Here is an 11,485-nt window from a genome sequence, read left to right as displayed (position 1 = left end):
AACGTGTCTGATACAGTGACTGGGACTATCTTCCTGGACAGCTCAGGGTCGAGTTTCAGATACAACTGAAGCTGTGTTTAAAAGCTTAAAGTAGCACTGACCCCTGACCTGTACTGGCACCTGTGCAAGTTTTTATGGTTGTCCTGTATTGTCATGGTGGCATTAGGTGTCATCAATCATCTCATGGGGCAAGGTCTTAGTTTTATTTTTTATGCCTGAATGGGTCAAATCTCCTGCAGATTGTGGCTTCCTAAGACTGAACATGTCAACATGACTGGGTTTTCCTTGTCTGAATACCAAGCAGTGTAAATTTAATAATGCAGCATTCTCAGGTATTCAATACGTTGTGGAGGCAATGTTTAGACAAAGTGTTGTTTCCTAACCCAAGTCCCTCACATATATATATAGACAAAATTTTGATAGCTTCCTAAAATGCAGAGGAACATGAACATGACTTGCTAGATTTGTTAGATTATGTACATTTGTTAGCACACAAAGCATTAAAATTAAAAATAAAAAAAGGCCAAGATTAATCAATCATCTGTTCAGTATTTAGGACAACTGGTTTTACAGCCTCAGAGGTCAATTTTATCTGACTGTTGTGCCACAGTATGTGCTATTGTATGACCTGATACGTTAGCACAGCTGCAATCTTTTGTGGGATTGTGCAATTATTGATGACCTTGAATTGAGGTTTATGTGAAAACCTGTTTAACCACTATATGATCTAACTAAACCAGAAAATCAAGAATAAATTGATGTTTGATTGAGTGCCAAGTGAGGCAACGTGGGAATGGCATGAGTGTTAGGGATTTAGATCATCCTTTGTTTATTATATGAACAACTGCGGAGTTGTCGGAGTGGATGAGAATCACTCGTCCTGTCCATTCATGTCCCCAAAGGAGTGCAGCGATGACGACCGGGTAGAGTTCCCACAAGGCAGAGGAATCGCCTGATTCGAATGAAAGCAAAACAAACTCAGGAGGCCAAGGAGAAGCGAACCAGCGGCCACCATAGAAGTTGCCAAAGTCTATCGAGGGAGCTGCATCGGTGAATAATTGCAGATCTTCAGGGACTAGGATAGCGTCCTTGTAGAAGAAAGAGATGCCATTCCAGTGCTGGAGGAGGAAGAGCCAGAAGCGGAGTTCCGAGATACATGCATGCAGGTGGGAGATAAAAGAGTGTCCTTGAGGTATTATTCGAATTGCATAATTGAGATGCCAAAGAAGACAGAGGAGCTGAAGCTTCGAGCATCAAGGCTGCAGCACAAATTCTGACATGGCAGTAGCAATTCGTTCCAGCTTATCGGGTGGAAGGGAAGCCAGGAACAAGACTGAGTCTAGCTGAATGCCAAGGAACTCAAGAGAAGTAGATGGACCCAATGCCTTCTCCGGAGAGAGAGGGATACCGAGACGCTGAAATGCAGAGGAGAGGGTACAGAGGCCATACGCAGGTGGGGAGGAAGGGGAGACCACCACAAGGAAGTCATCGAGGAGGTGGAGCACATAGGGTAGTCTGCAAACATTCAGCAAGATCCAACACAAGCCAGAGTGTCGAAAATCTTGGGGCTGCTCTTGCATCCCAAGGCGAGTCGAACTGCAAAGTAAAATCTGCCATCCCAGCAAACTCCAAACAGATGCCAAAAATCGGGGTGCAGAAGGTGGATCTTAAAAGCCGAGACAATGTCAGCCTTGGCGAGCCAAGCTCCACGGCCGGCCTGCTTGATGAGCGATATAGCATTATCCATGGTAGCATAATGGAGAGAGAAATCAGAGCTAGGCACAAGGCTGTTGATGGATGGTTCTAAGGAGCCATGAGGGACAGACAAATCAATGATGAGGCGTTTCTTGCCAGAGTATTTACGAGTGGCAACGCCAATAGGATTGACGCGAAAGGCGGAGAAGGGAGGAGAAGCGAAAGGGCCGATCATAAAACCCTCTGAAACTTCTTTGGCCAAAAGGGAGGACACAACATCAGGCTCGGACAGAGTGGAGAGGAGGTTGCAACATGAAAGGGAAGAGGCAGGAAGCAAAGATAAGGCCGTCCAGCAAATAAGAGATGAAAGAATGATCAGGATGGAGGGAGACGTCAGCAGCAAGACCTGGGACATTGACAGGAGTAGAAAGATGCCGTAGACATTTGGGCTCAAACTTAGGAGGGTGAAGGGGACATCGAGATCTGGAATGAGCCTGGCCACAATGAGAGCAGACATGGAGCAACTTGCACGAAGAAGAAAAACATCCAGCAGAGTTGAAATTATTACAAACCATCCGGCCCCCGAGAAAAAGCAAACGCCGCCCGCGGCTGTCGTGGGAACTGGAAGTCGTAAATATAGGGACAGGGGCTGCCGTGGGAGCAGAGGGTACGGCAGGGCGGGGAGTGGGAGGAGGCGGAGCTACGAGATTGCGGGAGGAAGCAGGGTGAGACGGGCAACCGCAGAGCTCTCAGGAGAGAGCAGTCCGTCCAGCAAAAACGCGACAGTAGAGCTCAAGATCCAGGTAGCCCCAATACGTAGACATGTTCCACTGCTGAAGATGGCAGATGCACGGGCCGAGAACAGACGATGGTAATCGTAGAATCCTGACCCTCCAAATCGAACGGCAAGGTCCAAGATCATAGAAAGATAGTCATCCAGCTCCGACGCCTTGATGGTAAGGCCGAACAGAGGAAAACAGGATAGATGGAACAGGCGAGTGCGAACTCAGGAGCGGTGAGGACCTTAGAGGTGCGAGGATCGGCACACTTGAGAGTAAGAGAAACGTTGCTGGTGTCAATGGTACTGGGAGTACTGGAGACAGCAGAGGGGTGAAGTAATGAGGGGAGACTGACGTCCGCACCTTGGAGGATCCACACACGCAGAGCAGAAGAGACGAGAAGTGGATTGAAGAGGCAGGCATCGCTGGGCGGGACAGCAGGAGGAGCGGTGTGTAGGGAAAATGAGGAGTCGGTGAGGAGGGGCCGAGGCTGAACCGGCAGTGACTGCGACTGGAGACCTGGAATGGGATGAGAAAACGAGGTAGAAGGGCAAGCAGGGAATGTCAGGAAAGACGGAGAAAATGGGTATGAAGAAAAGGGGAGGGGTTGGGATGATGAGGGAATGGGAAGGGATGATAAAGGGAGAAATTGGGATGATAAAGGGGGGGAGGTTGGGATGATAAAGGAGGAAGCTGAGCAGAAGGAAGAGACAAAGCCAAAGGTGGGGCAGAAAAAGGCTGAGAAAAATAGGGGGAGAGAGATGAGGAAAAAACAAAAGAAGCAAGGCATGCAATGGGGGCGACAACAGTGCTGGCTGGGCCAGCAACAGTGGCAGGCTGCCTGGTAGCAGGACCGGGACATCCAGTAGGACGCGTGGATCCCTGGGAGGAAAGATGCTGGCTTTCTCCAAAGAGGTCATCATCGGAGGCGACAATGTCGAAGTCCATGACAACGAGACGCTAGCAGGTAAGCAGCACGAAGCTGGGTTGGTGTGAAATTTCGTCACGAGTAGGAGGAGTAAAGGACTGGTATTTATAGGAAGCTGAAATTGGGAAGGAGGAGTTTAGGCGTGGTCTTTCCTCAAACTTCAGTTATGTCATAACTCCATTAAAAATTCTGAAATGTTCTTGTTTAGTTGAGAACGTGGTAGTCGACCTTTGCAATTCATCATTTATTTTTAGAAAGATATTGGAGAGCAATCATGATATTGGAAGAGTGGATCAAAATATTGAAAATATCATATGTCATGGTAGCGATCTTAACATTTCTGTCTGAGAAATCCAGCTCTCTGTTTGTCATCATGTTTTCTGTTAGAGCTTTACAGAATTTATCCTAACACTAAGTACACAACAGGAGTTGTTTTCTTTTCTGTGTTTTCAGTGTGTTCACAGTGTTTTAACTGTTGTTTAAAAAGTACAGCTTCAAAGTAGCATCAAAGCATGGCAGCTATATATTATAATATTTTTTTTCTTTTTGTGTGATTTTCCAGGTGCTTTGTGGGGATCAACCCAACCACTGGCTCCAAGAACTCTGCTGAGAAGGCTGTCAGCAAAAAAAGTGGAAGGGTAGTGGAGAAGAAGAAACACTCAATGAATACCAACGTTTGTAGCCTTCCAAGAAAATTAATGGCTTTTGACTGGCTGTGCATGTAAGTGTAATGGGAATGTTGGGACCACAGCAAAATAGTCCTTCATGTCCATAACAGTGTTTATGGATGTAGGTTGACTTGCGTGGTGAGGTTCATGAATGAGTATCACTTGTTTCTAAGGTCTGGATTTTATATGTAATCCTGAATTTTGTTATAACTCAAATAAATTCTGTTGCACATAAATCTCAGTATATCCCACATATTGCTCAACAATTTTAAGCTGAGGGAACGTCTTTGATGTTTTTGATGATTAACTTATTGCTATTTAGTTTAGTCTGTTGCCGTGGCAGCTTTTTTTGACATTTCTGTTGGTTTAATCAATTCTTTCTCATTAAAGTTGCTGAACAAACGTGAAACTGAGTGAAACTAAGTAAACTGTAAAATACAATTACATTTTGTTTTGTTAACACGATCTTATTGGATAAAACATATTTCTTTCCCATTGGCTCCTGGCTCCATCTATTTGCATATTGGGTGTTTCTTTCATTTGTTTTACTCACCGTCAGTGTGCTTTCATTCCACCCAGGCTTCCTTTCCTCAGGCGTATGCATTTCATATATGCTTTATTTAGCTGCTTGATCTTGAGTTGTTGGCTGAAAGTGAAGGTTATTGTTCTCCTTGCTGATCAGTGGGGGTTTGTGTTGGCCACTGACCACGTTCACACTAAAAGTTAAGGCAAAGTGGTCGGTATCTCTTAATTACCTAATGAAACATGATTAAATTGCAATTTCAAAACGTAAAAGTTAAATAATTAGAATTTACAAGTTGCACAAACATTTTATGTTTATATTAACCAAACACAAAAATTATAGCTATTCTAACTCATGTTTTCATTACACATTACTTAACTTTTTTAAGGCAACCGGTTTCCTCGTTTTTTTTTTTTTTGTTTTTTTTTAAAGCAAATTCAACTTATGTATATGCTTTTTAACAGTATACGTGCTTTGGAAAAGTTTTCCTGTAGTTCTGCTGTCAGTTTTGATATTGACATATATAAAATACACTGCTCAAAAAAATTAAGGGAACACTCAAATAACACATCCTAGATCTGAATGAATGAAATATTCTCATTGAATACTTTGTTCTGTACAAAGTTGAATGTGCTGACAACAAAATCACACAAAAATCATCAAAGGAAATCAAATTTATTAACCAATGGAGGCCTGGATTTGGAGTCACACACAAAATTAAAGTGGAAAAACACACTACAGGCTGATCCAACTTTGATGTAATGTCCTTAAAACAAGTCAAAATGAGGCTCAGTATTGTGTGTGGCCTCCACGTGCCTGTATGACCTCCCTACAATGCCTGGGCATGCTCCTGATGAGGTGGCGGATGGTCTCCTGAGGGATCTCCTCCCAGACCTGGACTAAAGCATCCGCCAACTCCTGGACAGTCTGTGGTGCAACGTGACGTTGGTGGATGGAGCGAGACATGATGTCCCAGATGTGCTCAATTGGATTCAGGTCTGGGGAACGGGCGGGCCAGTCCATAGCTTCAATGCCTTCATCTTGCAGGAACTGCTGACACACTCCAGCCACATGAGGTCTAGCATTGTCCTGCATTAGGAGGAACCCAGGGCCAACCGCACCAGCATATGGTCTCACAAGGGGTCTGAGGATCTCATCTCGGTACCTAATGGCAGTCAGGCTACCTCTGGCGAGCACATGGAGGGCTGTGCGGCCCTCCAAAGAAATGCCACCCCACACCATTACTGACCCACTGCCAAACCGGTCATGCTGAAGGATGTTGCAGGCAGCAGATCCCTCTCCACGGCGTCTCCAGACTCTGTCACGTCTGTCACATGTGCTCAGTGTGAACCTGCTTTCATCTGTGAAGAGCACAGGGCGCCAGTGGCGAATTTGCCAATCCTGGTGTTCTCTGGCAAATGCCAAACGTCCTGCACGGTGTTGGGCTGTGAGCACAACCCCCATCTGTGGACGTCGGGCCCTCATACCATCCTCATGGAGTCGGTTTCTAACCGTTTGTGCAGACACATGCACATTTGTGGCCTGCTGGAGATCATTTTGCAGGGCTCTGGCAGTGCTCCTCCTGTTCCTCCTTGCACAAAGGCGGAGGTAGCAGTCCTGCTGCTGGGTTGTTGCCCTCCTACGGCCTCCTCCACGTCTCCTGGTGTACTGGCCTGTCTCCTGGTAGCGCCTCCAGGCTCTGGACACTACGCTGACAGACACAGCAAACCTTCTTGCCACAGCTCGCATTGATGTGCCATCCTGGATGACCTGCACTACCTGAGCCACTTGTGTGGGTTGTAGAGTCCGTCTCATGCTACCACGAGTGTGAAAGCACCACCAACATTCAAAAGTGACCAAAACATCAGCCAGAAAGCATAGGTACTGAGAAGTGGTCTGTGGTCCCCACCTGCAGAACCACTCCTTTATTGAGTGTGTCTTGCTAATCGCCAATGATTTCCACCTGTTGTCTATTCCATTTGCACAACAGCATGTGAAATTGATTGTCAATCAGTGTTGCTTCCTAAGTGGACAGTTTGATTTCACAGAGGTTTGATTTACTTGGAGTTATATTGTGTTGTTTAAGTGTTCCCTTTATTTTTTTGAGCAGTGTATATAAAAAATATATACATTTATAAAAATCTCTGTGAATTCAGTCTTCTAATGTATAAAAAGAAAGTACTGAATTAACACAATTGCATCTTTACTGTTTGTGATTGCACTATATATATATATATCAGTGGTGGACAAAGTGCACAAATGATGTACTTGAGTTTAGGTAGAGATTCCCAAGGTAAAATATTACTCCAGTAAAAGTAGAAGTTCCTCCCTTTAGACCTCCACTTGAGTAAAAGTACAAAAGTATTTACCTTCAAATGTACTTAAGTATCAAAAGTAAAAGTACTAAAAGACTCTGATGTCCTATTATCATTTTTGTAACAAGACTCTACATCATTAACTCATTTTAGGTGAAAATACTCCAGTGTCACTCTTGATAAACCAGTCTTTTAATAGAATGTCATTAATTAGTCTCTGATGTCTATTAAAATTATCATAAGCACAAAACACTGAAGGCAAACAGTTTCCATCAGGTAGAACTGAGTGGCTCTGAAATAACTTTTTACAAACAAGCAAAGTTTCAGTTTAAGGTTTATTTGCAACTTAGTTACAAGTTTAATAAAAACTTGCTTTAAACTCAGGTTCACAAATGAGTTTTCCTTTACTAAACTGCATCTGTAGGTCTCTGTTCATAAACATAAACTAGCAAAAACTAATTTACTATAAAATGAAATAGTTTTCGTATAAATTCAGAAAAAAGACACGTCAGTCACAACTGCATATGTGTACATATTTCTATTAACTTAGGTTAGTTCCATCATTTATGTTGGAATAGACGCTCCCAAAATTTTCCACTGCTGCACTGACGTTGAACCATATGACGGCGTTTTAGGGCCACTGTTATGTAGTGAACACTGGCTGAAACTTTACCCCCAAGCTGAGTGTTTACCTAACTTATCAACAACCCAAAAGTTAAGGGCCTTTTGGCTCCAGTGAGTCTGGAGTGTAAATCTGTCGACCTAACTCTCCCAAACCCAAACTCAGTCAAATTTACGACTGAATCAAGAACCAGCACCCCTCTCCCTCGACCCAGGGGGCAACAGAACACCACCCTGGAATATTGGCCACATGGCCCTCCAAAGTCCTGTGGACAACTTTATTTTTTTTAAGCAACAGAAAGTATATTTCTAAGGTATATGTCCACTCCAAACTGCAACCATTCGTTAGAACTCTTTTTAACTAAACTAGACATACCAAGAACGGAACTGATACGACAATCTGGACTGCAAATTTAAACTTTCTAAATTCCCTGGGGATCTCAAGCACGGACCCACAGCACCCCCAAGGGGTGAAAATGAGAATTACCACATCACCACCGTAAGGACGTGTGCTTATAAGGAACCCAAGAAACTTCTTGCTTTGTCTGCTTGATTATCAACATTTATATAATCTGTAAGTAATACTATTTGTTGTATTAATCTTGTTGTTGTGTAGTACCTAAATATTACCTGTATCTTTTTCTACTATTAAGTGCTAGAAATACGTAGAGTATAACTTTGATAACAGACAGACCCAACCATTTAATTGCTATGAGTTTAGACCACTGACCAATATGTGTCCTGAATGTGGTTTTCTTTTCTTTTCTTTTCTTCCTTTGTTCCTTTTCTTTTATTGTCGATTTTATTTCTTCATGAATTGGGTCATATTCAGATATTGTAGGCAAATATTACCTGTGTTCTTTAACATATATTGTGTATCAGGTAACAAGGGTTAAAAGGTTAAACTCTCTCTTAGAAATATACCTGAATATCCTAGTTGTTCATTCCTTGATTTTGAAAGTTAAACCAATTTGATGATGTAGGAATGTTTCTTTTTCTTTGTTTAAACTAGCTGAAACAAAGAAGGCAGTGATTCTGGGGAAGGCATTCCTAAAATTATGCACAACCAATCAGAGTTGGAAACAATGAGTAGCTAGTTAACCTTAGGTGAGGAGAACCTATCAGCACTCTGGCTCCACCTCCAAAGGGTAGGGCCTCCAGCTGAGCAAAATCAGAGTGCACCATTCTCAACAAGAGGATAGCTAAATTTCTAAGTTTGTGCCGGCCTTGGTCAGAAATACAGGTCAGAAGTATTCGTACGCTAAATTTTCAGATCTGAAACCTTTGTTTGTTTTGTAACTTGCCTGTTCGTCTACACACCTTAAGTTTAAACCACCCTCAGAGAAGGAAGGTGGATATTTCTTGTCTGGCCAGGGAGGATATATCCATCACTTTCGATTCTGCTAAAGAGAGGTAGTTAGTCAAATTAGTATCACCAGCCTCAGAACCCTGATTGCAACCTGAACCTCGCCAGCGGAGTGGGAGCGGTTCTGACGCCACGGAGACCCAGCATCGCACCCAGATCAACCATCGAAAGGCTGCCCAAGCTCCACCGTCAAACAGCCACAAGACGCCTCCGCCCAATCACTGATGGAAAGGCGGGTGCCTGCACGGAGATGCAGCATCCACGGCCAGCGAGGAGAGGAACCACCGCGTGAGCTCCAGCCTTCGATCGAGTCTGTTCTGAGACGACCCCTCCTGAAGTCAGCCCCCGACTCCAACGTAAGCTGGTTCCATCAATTTGCAGTCAGGGCCCTGACGCTAATTTATTTAATGAGAGAACTTTTAATAGGTACATCCAGCCATATAGTTATTCCCGTCCATGCTTAGGTTAATTCACTAGAGGCGCTCCCAAAAGACTTCCCAAAACCACACTACCTCATACCATTTAGCCGTGAATCACTCTAACTTACTCGAGCTATTTTGTCTTTTTGTCTTTCATTACTATCACTTTGTTTTGTTTTGCTTTCTGTTTTTATTTTCTATTGTTTATCATTGAATGTAGTCCAAAGTAGTTTGATATTTAGCCAATAAATTCCCTTTTCTGAAGCATCCTTGGTGCGAGCGTTTCTCTCTCTTGCCCTGGTCTGTAGACTTCAAATAAATCCGGGTTACCCCACACCCTCACGTAAGGTTCTAGCAATAATAACATTAAAAATTGCAAAACCCGTTACAGTTAATAAAAATAAAAATAGTAGACTTGGAGAATAAAGTCGTAATATTTTGAGAAAAAAAAGTCATAGAATTACAACATTAAAGTGGCAGTAAGGTCACAATACTGTGGCCAAAGTCTTTGTAAAGGGAAGGCAGCACCTCCTCATGTTAAAGTGAGGGGCATTGAGGAGTTGGTGGAGTTATACTTTCATATCGAATTTGACCCATAAAGAAATACTCAGTCTCCCTGTCTCTCCTGCACAGCAGCTCCAAGAAACAGCTGAAACGGCTGAGCAGGAAACTGTGTTTATCTAGAATAAAGAGCCAGACAGACTCGGAGGAAACTGTCTGTCTGTGTTGTTGAAGGAGAATCGCAGGCAGGGTCGTCTACACGGCTATCGGGGGCTACATCTCCGCACCATTCAAAGAGGGCATGTAGTTTCACAGACAGTGAGAATGATGATCAAAATGATCCACAGAGAGACAGGAGAGAGTGGAGCTCCGGCGCCAGTACAGCAACCGAGACCGAAATGCGTTATGGCAGCCCCCCCACAGTTAGGCCCCCTACAGTTAGCCCACTTTATCCTCCAAATATTACGACTTTTTTCCTCAAATCTACTATTTTTATTTTTATGAACTCTGGCCCTAAAATGCCTCGTTGAACTACGTGCTTGTACTTGGTCGGTATGTCCAATAGGTCAAAACAAGCTCAAAACAAAGCGTGCTCTGTACCCTGATTGGTGTTCTTGCTTCACGCTTCTTTCGTTTTAAAAGATGTTATGTTTTTATACACACATAAGCCAAATGAATGTCAGATTTCTCATAATGTAGTGGAGTAAAAAGTAAGATATTTGACTTTGAAATGTAGTGGAGTGAAAGGAAAAAGTCGCCCAAAATGGAAAAACTTCAGTAAAGTACAGATACAAGAAAAAACTACTAAGTTCAGTAACGAATTACATTTACTTCATTACTGTCCACCACTGATCTATCTCAGTGGTGGACAGTAATGAAGTAAATGTAATTCAGTACTGTACAGGATGTGTGTGTGTATGTATGTATGTATATATATATATATATATATATATATATATATATATATATACACACACACACACACACACACACTGTTGGCATACAAGTTGTTTTTATTGTTTTTATTTAAATCTATCCAACTCTTCACCGCAACTCTGTCAGAATAAAGACCTTTTCACTTTCTCTCTTAAAATCTGCACAGCCAAACCTAGCTGTAGTTATATATATATATATATATATGGATAGTGTATATGTCCAGAATATCCTGCTTCTATTTTTTTTTCCTTCACCAGTCCCAAATCCTCAATCATCTTGCTCCACTCCTACTGGACTGAAAAAAACTTATTCTTATTGGTTAATGAACACATATAAACTCTTCCTTCTTACGTTTGTGTGAGCTGTGAAATGATGCCCAGCTAGCAAAATTATGTCCTTATGACGCTCTCAGAGTGGCTTTAACAGCGACAAAGAGCTTTTTATACAGAGCTTAGTGACAGGCTCTCAAACCTCACCTCCTCAAGGCCCACAGGAAAGCAAAACTTTTGATTATTTTTATTATTTTTTTATTTCTTCAGCGCTGACACTGACACTTTGGGCAACAGCTTAAATATCAGATTGTCCGATCACAGATATTTCTCTTATGGCGCCATCACTGGCCAACTACAGACCACTGGCTCCCCCTTCAGGATTGGCCTGAAGACCACCACAGACCACTAGTGGTCCACGGCCTAGTGATAGTATTCCCCAGGGGGACAATAAAGCATGTTTTA

At 42.9% G+C, this 11,485-nt stretch overlaps 1 pseudogene; it reads right to left on the bottom strand.

The window, feature by feature from the left end:
- Positions 1 to 818: 818 nt before the first annotated feature.
- Positions 819 to 2,212, bottom strand: LOC118801210 (annotated as a pseudogene).
- Positions 2,213 to 11,485: the final 9,273 nt, after the last annotated feature.

Source organism: Colossoma macropomum, unplaced genomic scaffold, assembly GCF_904425465.1.
Source record: "Colossoma macropomum unplaced genomic scaffold, Colossoma_macropomum, whole genome shotgun sequence".
NCBI lineage: Eukaryota > Metazoa > Chordata > Actinopteri > Characiformes > Serrasalmidae > Colossoma > Colossoma macropomum.
The sequence above is the reverse complement of the archived record's forward strand: the minus strand, read 5'-3'. Positions and strand labels throughout refer to the sequence as shown.